The sequence below is a fragment of the Bos javanicus genome, chromosome 10, assembly GCF_032452875.1.
Source record: "Bos javanicus breed banteng chromosome 10, ARS-OSU_banteng_1.0, whole genome shotgun sequence".
NCBI classification, from domain to species: Eukaryota; Metazoa; Chordata; class Mammalia; order Artiodactyla; family Bovidae; genus Bos; species Bos javanicus.
The window spans coordinates 17,118,251-17,131,426 of record NC_083877.1 but is presented as its reverse complement, the minus strand read 5'-3'; the positions used below and the strand labels follow the sequence as shown (position 1 = coordinate 17,131,426).

Genomic DNA, 13,176 nt, shown 5'->3' with positions numbered 1-13,176 from the left:
AGGAGGCTGCAAAACTAGTGTGCTGCCCTGCAGAGGCAGGGACCCAAGAACCAGGATTCCTAGAGGGGAGTTGCTGCTAACCCAAGGTTGACAGACAGGCCAACACTCCGGCCCCCCAAGCCTAGTCCTGTCCCCGACCCCACCCCTCCCTCCCAGTTTTTCTCAGCCCCATGTGACCTGCCCAGGGGTCCCCCTGCCTTGGGGCAGGTCTCTAGGGCTTGCAGGAAGGGGGTGGGAGTGGGCAGCAAACCACAAGCTGTGCCTTTCTGGTGACTCTTGGACACTTTGTCGTGTGGCCTCTGGGGCTGCTTATCCTCTGTCCCTCTTACTTTTTCCTCTAAAAGATGGCAGCCATAGGGGTCAACAGTTGTGGGGTGGTGGAAGAAACTGTTCATAGTTGGTGATGTTAGGATTTGACACCTGCTCTGCTTTCTCTGGGCTTCCCTGGTAGCTCAGGTGCTAAAGAATCCACCTGCCATGCAAGAGACCTGGGTTTGATCCCTGGGTTGGGAAGATGCCCTGGAGAAGGGAATGGGAACCTATTCCAGTATTCTTGCCTGGAGAATTCTATGGGCAGAGGAGCCTGGAGGGCTACAGTCCAGAGGGTCACAAACAGTCAGACACGACTGAGCCATTAACTCACACACACTGCTTTCTCTTAGCTGTGTGACCTTGGGCAGCTACTTAACATCTCTGAACTTTAGCTTCCTCCCCCACAATACAGGACAAGGAGGACTATCTACAGGGAGTCTGTGGAAGCAATAAGTGGTAGGTGCTGGGGCATGCCAGAGGCTCAGGAAATGTAGGACCAAGGGCACTCGGGCCTGTCCCCCTCAGATGGCCACTGGGATAAGCAAGTTCAGCAGGCTCAGAGAATCTTGGATACCCAGAGGGTTGGGCGATGCCGGAGTCTAACCTCCTCTTCCACAGAGCTGTCCTTGGTGGGCATTACACATTTCACCCCTCTCTGGGCCCCACTGAGACCACCTCCTGCCTCTGTTCCTACGTGCCCTGCTGTGCCCTCATCACCCAGGTCCTTCCTGCCCCGAGGAAGCAGTCATGCGCCCTCCCCACTCTGGGCCCTGTGGTCCTAGGACCAGTGCTTCCTTTGAAGAGAGGAAGATGGAAGTAGGCAAAGCTTAGCCTCACCAGGAAAAGGCCTCTCTCCTGTTGGAATCAAGGATGTTTACACGGGAAGGGCAGCGCTTTGAATAGAGAGGTCCCCTTGAGTCAGAAAAAAATCATTCTTCTCAGAGAAGATTCTTTCTCTGGGAGGGCAGTCGATTTTGGGTGTGGGTTACTGTGCTGAGCTGTGGTGTCTGCCTGGAACCCCGTGTTGAGAATTCTAAAATAGTCCCTGATTTAGTGGGAAGGAACGCTGGGATTGATTAGTGATGTCTGCCTTGGGTGTGGGCGAAATACATACATGGCCTGTATTGCCATTCTGGATCTGAATGCATGCTCAAGAGGTCCAGACCTACTCACTTCCCTCCCCTGTCCCCCGTTGGTCTCCTTTCCTTGAAAGTTCCCTAGAAAAAGGGATCTGTCAGGGAAGACACTGTTTAAACAGAACTCTCCCTGGCCTCCAACCATAGTATGGTTGTTCTATTTCTCATTCATTTCTCCTTTTCTCCCAGACGATGAGGGTTGAAAGCAGTGGTTCTCAGTTGGGGTAGTGTGCCACCCAGGAGACATCCAGCCAGGTCAGGAGACACTTCTGGTTGTCAAAATGCCAGAAGGTGGGGAGAGAGAGGAGAGAGTGGCTGCTACTGGCATGAGGTGGGTGGGGTCCAGGGATGCTGTTAGGCACTCTACAACGTACAGACCAGACCGCCCAAACAAAGAATTATCTGTCCAAACTGTTAATAGTGCCTGAGAAATAAGGTCCAGAGAACACACGGATTTCTTGCCCCTTGGGATTGATCTGAATTCGCTTGGTGGCTCAGACGGTAAAGCATCTGTCTACAATGTGGCAGATCCGGGTTCAATCCCTGGGTTGGGAAGATCCCCTGGAGAAGGAAATGGCAATCCACTCCAGGACTATTGCCTGGAAATCCCATGGACAGAGGAGCCTGGTAGGCTACAGTCCATGGGGTTGCAAAGAGTCGGACACGACTGAGTGTGATTGATCTGTTGGGCTTCTACCCCAGCGTTTCTAAACTTCCAAGCTTGAATTAACTGCTCCCTCCTGCTCACAACCTCTCCATTACTGAACTCACTTTACCCTTCCGGCATGGTTCACAAATCCTTCAGTATCTCCCTCCACCCTGGCTCATCTCTCACCCAAGTGTTTTCACTTGCTATTCCGTACACTTCCCCCTCCTGTTCATATCAGTTCAGTTCAGCCGCTTAGTCATGTCCGACTCTTTGCGACCCCATGAATTGCAGCACGCCAGGCCTCCCTGTCCATCACCAACTCCCGGAGTTCACTCAGACTCACGCCCATCAAGTCAGTGATGCCATCCAGCCATCTCATCCTCTGTCGTCCCCTTTTCCTCCTGCCCCCAATCCCTCCCAGCATCAGAGTCTTTTCCAATGAGTCAGCTCTTCGCATCAGGTGGCCAAAGTACTGGAGTTTCAGCTTTAGCATCATTCCTTCCAAAGAAATCCCAGGGCTGATCTCCTTCAGAATGGACTGGTTGGATCTCATTGCAGTCCAAGGGACTCTCAAGAGTCTTCTCCAACACCACAGTTCAAAAGCATCAATTATTTGGCGCTCAGCTTTCTTCACAGTCCAACTCTCACATCCATACATGACCACTGGAAAAATCATAGCCTTGACTAGATGGACCTTTGTTGGCAAAGTAATGTCTCTGCTTTTGAATATGCTATCTAGGTTGGTCATAACTTTCCTTCCAAGAAGTAAGCATCTTTTAATTTCATGGCTGCAGTCACCATCTGCAGTGATTTTGGAGCCCCAAAAATAAAGTCTGACTGTTTCCACTGTTTCCCCATCTATTTCCCATGAAGTGATGGGACCAGATGCCATGATCTTTGTTCTCTGAATGTTGAGTTTTAAGCCAACTTTTTCCTGTTCGTATAGCAACCTCTAGTCATCCTTAAAAACTCAGATTGGACATCACCTCCTCCAGGAAGCCTTCCCTGCCTCAACCTCCAGGAAGGCTGATGTAAATCAGCTACCCCTTTGTGCTGTTTCTGTGTCTTGCAAACTCTTTACTGTCCTACCTTCGCCTTCCATTGTATTTTTTTTAACTGCTTAAAGGAGCACTTTCTTCCTGTGACCATCTACTTCTTGAAAGCAGGGACTGGGTTTTATTCATTTCCTTATTCCCAGAGGAGCCCAGTGCCTGGCACACTGTAAGAGCCCAGTAAAGGAGACTGGTCCAGTCTTGCCTGGGTGTGAGCCCCAGGGTGGGTCCCTGTTGGACTTCCTACAGTAGAGCTGGTAGGAGAGTGGGAGTCCAACTCTGCTCCTCACAGGTTGAGTGACCTTGGGCAGGATGCTTCATCTCCCTGTGTCTCAGGTCCCTCTCTAAAATGAGGATGACAGCCAAACCTACCAATGGTTCTCATGATGAAGTCAGTTAATACATGCAAAGTGTTTAGAGCAGCGCCTGTTAAATCACAGGGGCTCACGCAGAGTGAACACTGATCATTAGATGACTACCCTACTCACGTCACACCATAGCTCTGCTTGCGTGCACTCTGGTTGTCCCTTTTCCTCCTGAACATTTCTATCTCGAAAGCATGACTGCCTTTCACTGTGGCTGCCACCTAGTTCCTGTCACGGATGTCTTCCCTAACATTCAAATGTGCCAAATGTGCCAGACTTCCAGGCTGTGCTGCCCGCCTTCTCTCTCCTTGGGCTCCCCCAGGCCCAGCCCCTCAGCCCCCCTCTGACCCAAGCCCCCTCCCATCAGCCCCCCCGTGCCTAGCAGAGAGCCAGGCCTCTTCCATTCACTGGGGAAGTCCTTGCTGGCTAAGGGAATGACTGATGGGATTTGTCAAGTGGGAGCTGAGGGCTGCAGGGAAGGGAGGGGGGAGGCTGAGGCAGGGGGAGAGGGGAGGCAGGCCTCTCCAGAAGGCTCAGGGGCTGTTTCCAGGCTGGCTGATTGGTCTTGACAAGCAGGATGGAGGCTGAGCAGCCCCTTGTCCTCTGCACTTTAAAAGGCCAGCGCCCCTCCCAGAATCTTTCCTTGGAGACCTGCTAAAATAATACATTTAGACCTGCCAAACCCAATCGCTTCCGTCTGTCAGGCTCCCTGCAAATAGCACTTCTTAGCAGAGCTCAGCGAAAATACGATTCCAAACAGCATGGGGGCAATCATACATCAATCGAAGAAAAACATTTTTCCCCTTCCCTTCCACCAGCCCCCATAATTGCATTTTAAAACCGTTCCTGTGTTTCTGGGAGAGACACCACGGTACCTGTTGCTTTTTAACTCAGAGCTGAGCGATGCGGCAAAATGAGGCTAAACACAGCAAAGTTATTTTGATTTATTTCCTAACGTCGGAATTTGGAACTTGCTGCGGGGACTCAGCCGCAAGAAGACGAGCTGATGAAAATGTATTTTTCCCTGTCGTTACTCTTTTAAATAGACGGGTGTTTTATTCTTCCTTTTTGCCACTTTGCTGTGCTAGACTGAGCTTTATGGCATCCTGGCATGCCTGTGCTTTGCTTCTCAGCATCAGAATGTCTGCCCCCACCCTCTGGCCTCTTCTTCCCCATCCCCAGAGCTGCGATGCCCCGGAGAGAGTTCTGCCTTGGGGATCAGCATTGCCCTCTTCAGGGGCCAGTTTTAAAGTAGCTCCCCTACCCCAGGGCTGAAGGGGGATGTCACCAAGGCCTCACTGGGAGCATCTGTAGCATCCTTTCCTTTCTGACTTGGAGGATGGGGAAGGAAAGTGGGGAAGAGAGGGAGTTATTGAGGGACTGGAAGAAGGAAAGGAGAGAGAAGGCGGATTTGAAGATGAACGTGGACAGCTGCCACCGTTTGCCATTGACCAAACCACACTGGTCAGTGAATTTAGAGGCAGGGAACCCCTGACCACCACTTAACAGCTGTGAGGTGGTCTCGGGCTGGGTCCCACCTGCAGAATAGGGTTAAGCATAACCTGCCCTCCTGTCCTGTGAGATCTGGTCTTAGTGCCCAATACAATGATGAGAAGGGGCTCAGAGCTCTCCTCCAAAGCCTGGCCAGCTCCTGGGTGCTCGCTGGGGGCCCAGGGTCCAGCCCCTCTGTCTCAGGCTCTCCATGGCCACAGCTTACTGCTCAGGCTGTGCAGCAGACCTGGCAGGAAATGATGGAATGTCTGGGCATTGTCCCGTACGTCCCACCCTCACTGCTGGCTCGGGAGCCCCAGGATCCCCTCTCTCATCCACCAGGAGACCTTCTCCTCCTCTGAAGGGCTCCCCTCCTACCCCGGAGGTTCATCCACACAGTTCTCTCAACAGAGATTGTTCTCTTCCCTAGAGGAATGCCAGGGCCAGCTGTAAGTTTGTTTTCCACTTTGAAAATGAAATGAACTAATTAGCAGAGCCTTGTAATCTGGGACCCTACCCTTGCAGGCTCCTCTCAGCCCCTGACACCCTAGTGCTGGCTGGGGTCACCTCCAACTCCCCGATCCCTCATGCATCTCCCTCCCCTCTCTGCAGCCCAAGCCCATGAGGATGCCATTCTGGAACACCTCGAGCCCCACATGCCCTGGAAAGCAGGATCCACGCTGGAAGCCCAGCGTGGCTTTTGAAGATTGAAGCTGAGGACAGTTCCTCCTCCTGGGAGGTGGTGGGAAAGAGCACTGTTCTGGGAGTCAGTCCAACTATCCGTCAGCCCTTCCGTCAACCCCAGCATTGCCCAGCCTGCATCATGGGTCAAGAGGGCACGAGATGTCCCTTTGCAGATGGGGACAGTTGAGGCCTAAGTGGCACCGGTTCCCTCAGACCCTGGACAGAAGCCCCCAGCCTTCTCCAATCCCAGGCTGTCTCCTGCCTGTCCGTGTGGAGAACCAGGCAGCTGTGCAGACTGACGGGAGCTGCCTGCCAGCATGGTCTCAAGGGCAGACCCAGCAGGTTGCCACGGAGATGCCATTATTAACAGAGCTAATGGCTGCTCTGTGCAGTCAGCAGCACAGGTTACAAGGCCCCAGAGCGCCTGCACCAGTGGTCTACTCCTTTGGGCTAGGTCTCTGCCCTCCATACCCCAAGAGGTATGAGCAGCGGAGCAGTGCATCAGGCTGCCCCAGCCTCCTGCATCCTTGAACACTCTGTGAGCTTGGGCAAGCTGCCCATCCCCTTCCACATCTCAGCTCCCTGTCCACAAAGTGTGGGTCCTCATAGGGATGTGCTGAGGATTAAGTAAAGTCATCTCTGCACCCACACAAAAGAAGAACTCAGTGAATGTAAGCCATGACCAGCTAGGTCTCTTTCCTCTGAGGCCCAGGGAGGGCAAGAATTCAAGACAAGGACCGTGGGGGTCCTGGCTGTCACTTAGGTCTCCTCTCTTCTGTACCATGTATTCCAAACAAATCTTGGCTTATGCTGTTCCCACCCTACTGAAGCACCCTCCCCACTCTGGTCCTTAAATGACGTCCTGACCCCAAACCAGGCTTGTAGCCTCCAGGGAGCTGCCTACCGGTCCTTGGGCTCACACTGGCTCCTCCTCTCTCTGACTGTGTAGGCACTTCATCATAGCCTGCAGTTTCTTTCTGAGTAGCTGTTTCCTTTTTTCCAGGTCTTGACCAATCTCTCACTGAAATCTACCTGAAAGCATCCTGGCCGGACGCTTGGCCCACCCGCTTTGGGTGGTCATGAGCTCACCCGTTATAGTGGGCGGAAGCCTTCTATAAACAAGCCAGGAAATGAAACTTATTAGGCCACAGATCTGGCCCCATGTGCCCCACCTGTGAAGTGGAGGTGACATAGTAGCTACTGGTTACAGGGACTCACCCTAAGCCAAGCCGTAGTCTTTCTTGTCTTATTCTAGCCTCAAACCTTCTTTTTCAGGCAAGATGACACCGGCTCAGCATGGCTGAGTAACTTGCCCAGCGTCACACAGCAACTTGCGGAGTTGGGTCTTCTAGAACTCAGGTCTTCCTGGCCCACAGCCAGGGGTCTAAGCTGCCTTGGATTCCCTGAGGAAGAGAAGTCAAGGGGGTCAAAGGCCAGGAGCCAGGAAGTAGGCCCAGAGGGCTCTGCCACAACACCCCAGCCTGTCTGGGACTCCTGGGACTTGATCAGGCTGACTTACTTTCCTAGCAGAGCAGGAGGCTGTGGGAGGCCCCCTGAGAAAGACGTGGGTGGCCGTTTCCATCTCCCTCTCCTGGGACATTTCAGAGAGGAGCAGGTGTCCACAGCCCCACTTCTAAAGGAGACAGGGCTGTGGGTCAGGCCCCAGTCGGGCCTGAGTCTCTTGCCTCTCAAAGAAACTGTCTTGGCGAAGAGAGCAGCTCTGGAGTTTGGAGGGGCATTTCTCTGCTCCTGAGGCTTCCCAGGTGGCGCAGTGGTAAAGAATCCACCTGCCAATGCAAGAGACTCAAGAGCCGTGGGTTCGATCCCTGGATTGGGAAGATCCACTGGAGAAGGAAATGACAAGCCACTCCAGTATTCTTGCCTGGATAATCCGATGGACAGAGGAGCCTGGTGGGCTACAGTCCATGGGGTTACAGAGAGTCAGACACTATGCTATGTTTCACGCTTCTCTGCTTCTGCTCCACCTGGCTCCCCCTCCCGCTCCCTCTTTCCTGCCCCTTGAGGAGGAGGTCCTGGCGGGGGTGGGGGGCGCAGGGTTCTGTTATTAGAGGCTGGTTCTAGCCAACTGGCCCCCACTGAAAGGAAAGTGGCTTCCTCAGGGCCTCAGAGCAAGCCAGCTTCGCTTCAGTACCCACCTCGGGGGAGTCCCGCAGGCTATGGAAATGATGAAGCTGCTCCCTCGTGACAGCTTGGCTACCTTGTACCCAAGGGTACTGTGGAGAAACAAAACCCATGAGACCGCAGAGACCTTCTAGAACACGGGGATCGTGAGGCCCAGAGAGGAAAGGCTGAGCATTAGATTACAGAGAGAACCAGCTGGGTCAGGGAGTGAGAGCTGCATAGACCACAAATGCAGAGTGAGAAAGATGGGCCAGCGCGGGAGGTGTGGTTGCCTTAAATAAACACCCAGCGCTGGCATCTGGGGCCCACAGCCTTAGCCCCAGGCAGCGGGGGGAAATGTCCATTTGGTGTGGTTTTTGAGAAGTCTCGGGAATTTGATTTTGGTTTTGAAAAGAGCTCAAGTGAAGCATGAACAGGCAACCGGGGAAATATTGCAGGAAAATCCCCATTGAACTGGCACGGGACACTCTGGTTTGGGTCCTGGCTGGCCTGCTGTTGCTGGGTGACTTGACGCCCTTGCCAAGCTTTTCTGTCTCCTTTATCTGTCAAGTACAGAAAATAATCCTACTGCCTCAAATTCCCAAGGGGCTGATGGAAGCTCCAGCACACAAAAACAATCAGTTAGAAGCCCCACAAACAGAAGAGGCTGTTGTTCCTCATACACACACGAGGCAGGACGAGTCCAGCCTCAGAGAAGGGACCAGGATTTGTCCCCACAATAAAAGGTGTTCTAACCAGAGGCCATCCTAACAGAAGGGCCTCCTTAGTGGCTCAGACGGTAAAGAATCTGCCTGCAATGCAGGAGACCTGGGTTTGATCCCTGTGTTGAGAAGATCCTGTGGAAAAGGGGATGGCAACTCTCTCCAGTTTTCTTGCCCGGAGAATTTCATGGACAGAGGAGCCTGGATAGCTACAGTCCGTGGGGTTGCAAGGAGCTGGACACGCCTGAACTGAGTGATTAACACTTTCACTAATACACTAACAGTCAGCATGGACCAAACACTGCCAGGTGCAGAGTGTACCAAAGGGCCACTTCACTCCGGGAACTCACTTTGACCCTTCAAGTTGGCTTTCCTTACACCCCTTTTCAGATGAACCATCAGGGATCCAGAGAGGTAACAGGACTTGCCGATGATCACCAAGCTGGTAGCTAAGTTCCTGCAGGTGCAGAAACTTTAACTGAGACCCTTCAGCTTCTCAGGCCACTACCCTATGTGATGTTAGGTCTCTGCGTACATCCGTGCTAAGTTGCTTCAGTCAAGTTTGACTCTTTGTGACTCTATGGACTGTAGCCCACCAGGCTCCCCTGTCCATGGGATTCTCCAAGCAAGAATACTGGAGTGAGTTGCCATGCCAGGGATCGAACCTATGTCTCTTACATCTCCTGCATTAGCAGGAAGGTTCTTTATCACTAGCGCCACCTGGGAAGCCCATGTAACAGACAGAGAATGGGATTTGGGAGGTAAGGATCCAGCCTGGAGACCAGCCTTAGGGAGCTGCCCAACAGATGACTCAGGAGGGAAGAGTGGTTTTGACATCTGCTCTGCCCCATGGGCTGTTGTAAGGATGTACTTAATGTCTTAAACTAGGATCTGATGCTGTGCATGTGTGATAGTCACTCAGTCGTGTCCAACTCTGTGACCCCCATGGACTGTAGCTTGTCAGGCTCCTCTGTCCATGGAATGCTCCAGGCAAGAATACTGGAGTGGGCTGCCATTCCCTTCTCCAGGGGATCTTCCCAACCCAGGGATCAAACTTGGGTCTCCTATCTTACAGGCAGATTCTTTACTGTTTGAGCCACCTGGGAAGCCTGAGGCTCTGCATGGTAATCCTAATTGTTAGAATAATAACCTGGCTGCTGAAGTCATTTAGAGATGGTTGCAATGACTCCTCTGCCCAGGGAGGGCTACATCTGGGCCAGCCAGAGCGCTGGGACTGTCAGACGACACTCCAAGATCTCAGACAGGCCTCTGGTGAGCATGGGTCTCACAACCTTTATGGTCAGGAGCCTACCCTCTCCCCATGCTGTGCCTGTGACCTGCTTCCACTCTCACTGGGAGTTTGTGGGTGGCCTTGACAAGCCAAAGCTGTTTCAGTCGGAGTTCTCACTCAGAGCTTTCCTGAAGCCTTTCTGATTCCTGCTTCTAGCAGCCGTCGCCCTGGCAGGGAGTGTACAAAGGCGCTGGGTGTGGGCGGAGACTGGAAAAGCGGCACGTGGCGGTGGCAGAGGGTTCTGCTGCCACTGCAGCCAGCCCTGGGGAGAGGGGGAGCTTCTGCTCAGCTTAAAGGAATCCGGCAAGTGTTGACTTGAGCAGATGGAGGGGGGAGCAGGGACTGAAGGCCCAAGCAGAAACAGTGGCTAACGCAAAGGTGGAGATGTGGGGCTGGAGCAGGAGGATGGAGGAGCAAGCCTGGCCTAAAGGGTTACATGGCAATGACAGATTTCAAAGGACCCAGAAACCGAGGCTGAACTTAAGGTTGTCAGCAGGAGGAAGTGAGGGGAGCCCCCTACGGGTTCTTGGGCAGGTGAGGAGCGAAAGAAGGGGACCTGTCCATCCTGCCTCTGAGACTGCTGTTATTGTGGCATAAGGGGGACCTGGAAGGGAGGCAGAGGGTCCCCGGGGCCCATCCTCCCCCACAACCACCAGATGCTGCAGGCCACGGAAGTGGCTGTGTGACAGCCCTTCCATACACACTCCCCCACCTGGTGTGGCTTTCGTGGTCAGCCTTTCAGCAGACAACAGAGCCAACCACAGGCAGCTCCGCCTGAGGTCACCCCCACGGCGACCCCGAGCTCATGCAAACGAGCATGGAAGAAGTGACAAGGGCACCTGGGAGCAAGGCTTCCTTTCTCAGGCCCTGGTGGGCAGGTAGGCGGTGGGAAGCCAGTAGAGGCCAGGGGTTAGTTTGAACATGGTGAGCTCAGCCCCTTCACGTCAGGCACCCAGAGATGCAAAGGCTCTGTGTTCGGGGCTGGGATCTCAGTTCTGGGCCTGCCTCCCACACACCAGGCCTCCTGGGCAAGTTACCTCTTTCTGGACCCCCGCTTCCTCAAAACCAGTAGAGACAGGAGGGTAGGTGTGGTGGTCCTCCTGATGCACCGGATGGACTTTCTGCTTCAACCCAGGAGACCCGACATTCCCATGGGGATCATGAAGTCACACGCCCACGGGTCCCAGCAGGTGACATAGTGGGCGTGAGGACACCTGGTAGGCAGATCGAGCCTAACTGAGCCTGGTTCCTCCGACTCCAGAGGCTCATGTGGGCCAAGCAGACAGTGCAGGCACGTACCAGCCCAAGGCCGCCGGCAGAAGCCCCTGCTTCCTCGCTTGGGAGGTTCTGAGGGAAATCTGGTGGCTTTGAGAAGGAGAAAGCCCTGGGCAGATAGGACATCTTCCCCTGGAGCGAGCAGAGAGAATGCCGGGCTTCTCCCAGGCTTTGGAGCCTCCATCCCCTGCTGACTACACCTCCAGCTTCCTTCCTCTCTGACCTAGGCCACCTGCTTTCAAATTTCACACCTCTTTGTGCCTCAGCTTCCTCCTCTATGAAATGGGTCTGCCGAGCCTTTCTCCTTTAGGGTGGCCGCAAAGAGAAAATGAGCTAATCCATGTAAAGCAGCCAGTCGGTACCCAAATGGGACCTGTTGGTGTAGTTAAGTGGGCGATTCTTATTCAGTGGTGGCCAAGGATTGGGCCCCGATTAATATCATTTAAAGAGGAAATGGCTGGGCCAGGAAGTGGTTTTGTGCTCTCCTAGGGCTGGCATCCTGGTGTCGATGAAGAAACTAACCTGCTCACCAGCTTCTTCAGTAGGTCTGACTGGCCCCTGTCCATACTGGTGCCTTCTTGATCAGGAGTGTGACGCTCTGGAAGCTCACACTCCCCAATAAGCAGGCACATCAAAGTTAGGGAAGAGGCAGCATGTGGCAATAATCCACACAGGGCCTTTCACAGTGGTACCTGCCAGCCAAGGCCTTTGAGGGCCAGTGATTCTGAGACAACCAAAGTTCAGAATGGGGATGTGACTTGCCCACGGTCACTCAGTCGAGAAGTAGCCTAGGAGAGCAGGTCTCCTCAGACAGACACCTGCCACCACAGCTGAGGCTGAACAGCTCTGGGCTCAGTTGCCTCATTTATAGAATGGGCTTACAGCATCCAACCTGTGCCAGGCAAAGGAGGTGGAGGAGGTCAGGGGTTCTAGCCCAAAGCTGGGCCACACAACCAACTGCCCCTTCCCAGGACCGCCAGGAAAACAGGAAATGGCTTACCCAGGCTTCTCACTCAGCCCTTGGTTCTGGTATCAACTCCAAGCCTGGAAGGGACTATTCTGAGCAGTTATCAAAGCACCCCTTATCTGTGTCAGGAGCCCAGGGCTGAGGTGGGTTATACACTGCAGACAGACGAGAGCATTTGAGAGGGCTGGAGACCCTTTGCTATGGCATTTCAGGGTCTGAGTTCTGCTGGTGAGGTCTGAGGAAGGATCTCGAGACACCCAGATGATGACAGAGCAGGCCTGGTGGGGAGCTGAGATTTCAGCAGCCAGCGGAGTTGGGGATCCCCAAGGGAGGAGGATAGATGACTTCACAAAGACCACAGGAAGCGAAACGCCACCCTGTGTGAGTAGAGCCTGGGAGGCTGGGTGGGAACCTCCGGGCCTGGAGTCCAGACCCCAGGCCACACCCCTTGACCCTTTGACTCCACAAAGGGAGGGCTGCGGCCCAGAGTTCATACCCAGGGTGTCTCTGCCTAAGCCCCAGCAGTTGTGCTGTGCACCCCTTTGGTCCATTTATTGGTGCAAGTATGTGGCATATCCTTAGGATCGATGGTGCAGACCCGCTGTAAAGCGTCAAAAGACGCAGAAGGATATGCCACGCAAACCAAGTTCCTTTCTTCCCCAGGTCCTCTCATCAACTCCCCTCCGCACAGGCCTCCACCTCGACTAGTTTCTCTAAAGCCTTCCGGATACTATTATGTGTGCATTTGCCAACACAGTTGTGCACACTATCTACGCGTGTGCACGTGTGTGTGCGCATGCGCATATCCTTCTCCTCGCTTTTCACCCACACGGTAGCGGATCTTGGAGCCTTTGGCTATCAGAACACAGAAGCCACACCCTTTTTTAGCGGTTTCAAAGAACAGTAATTCTTTTGTGTCCTTCAGTGTGTCGATCGCGTATGGTTGGGAGGGTGCCTGTTTCATGTGGTATGGCTCAGGGTCCCCTGTGCTGGTTGGGTGTAGAATTCTGTTGTGTGGACACCACGGTTTTTTTAATACCCCCCCTCCATTGATCATTTGGGCTTCCCAGATGGTACTAGGGGTAAAGAATCACCTGCCAATGCAAGAGAC

The 13,176-nt window shown here is 53.6% G+C and overlaps 1 long non-coding RNA gene across 2 annotated transcripts; it reads right to left on the bottom strand.

Annotated features, from left to right (window-relative positions):
* Positions 1-4,924: 4,924 nt before the first annotated feature.
* Positions 4,925-12,546, bottom strand: LOC133255707 (uncharacterized). Of its 2 annotated transcripts, XR_009739023.1 has the most exons (4): positions 12,099-12,546; positions 10,861-11,037; positions 6,908-7,092; positions 4,925-5,252 (listed from the first exon to the last, which is right to left on the bottom strand). It is a non-coding gene; the product is annotated as an uncharacterized LOC133255707 (long non-coding RNA). The 2 variants fall into 2 exon arrangements; XR_009739022.1 differs by lacking the exon at positions 10,861-11,037.
* Positions 12,547-13,176: the final 630 nt, after the last annotated feature.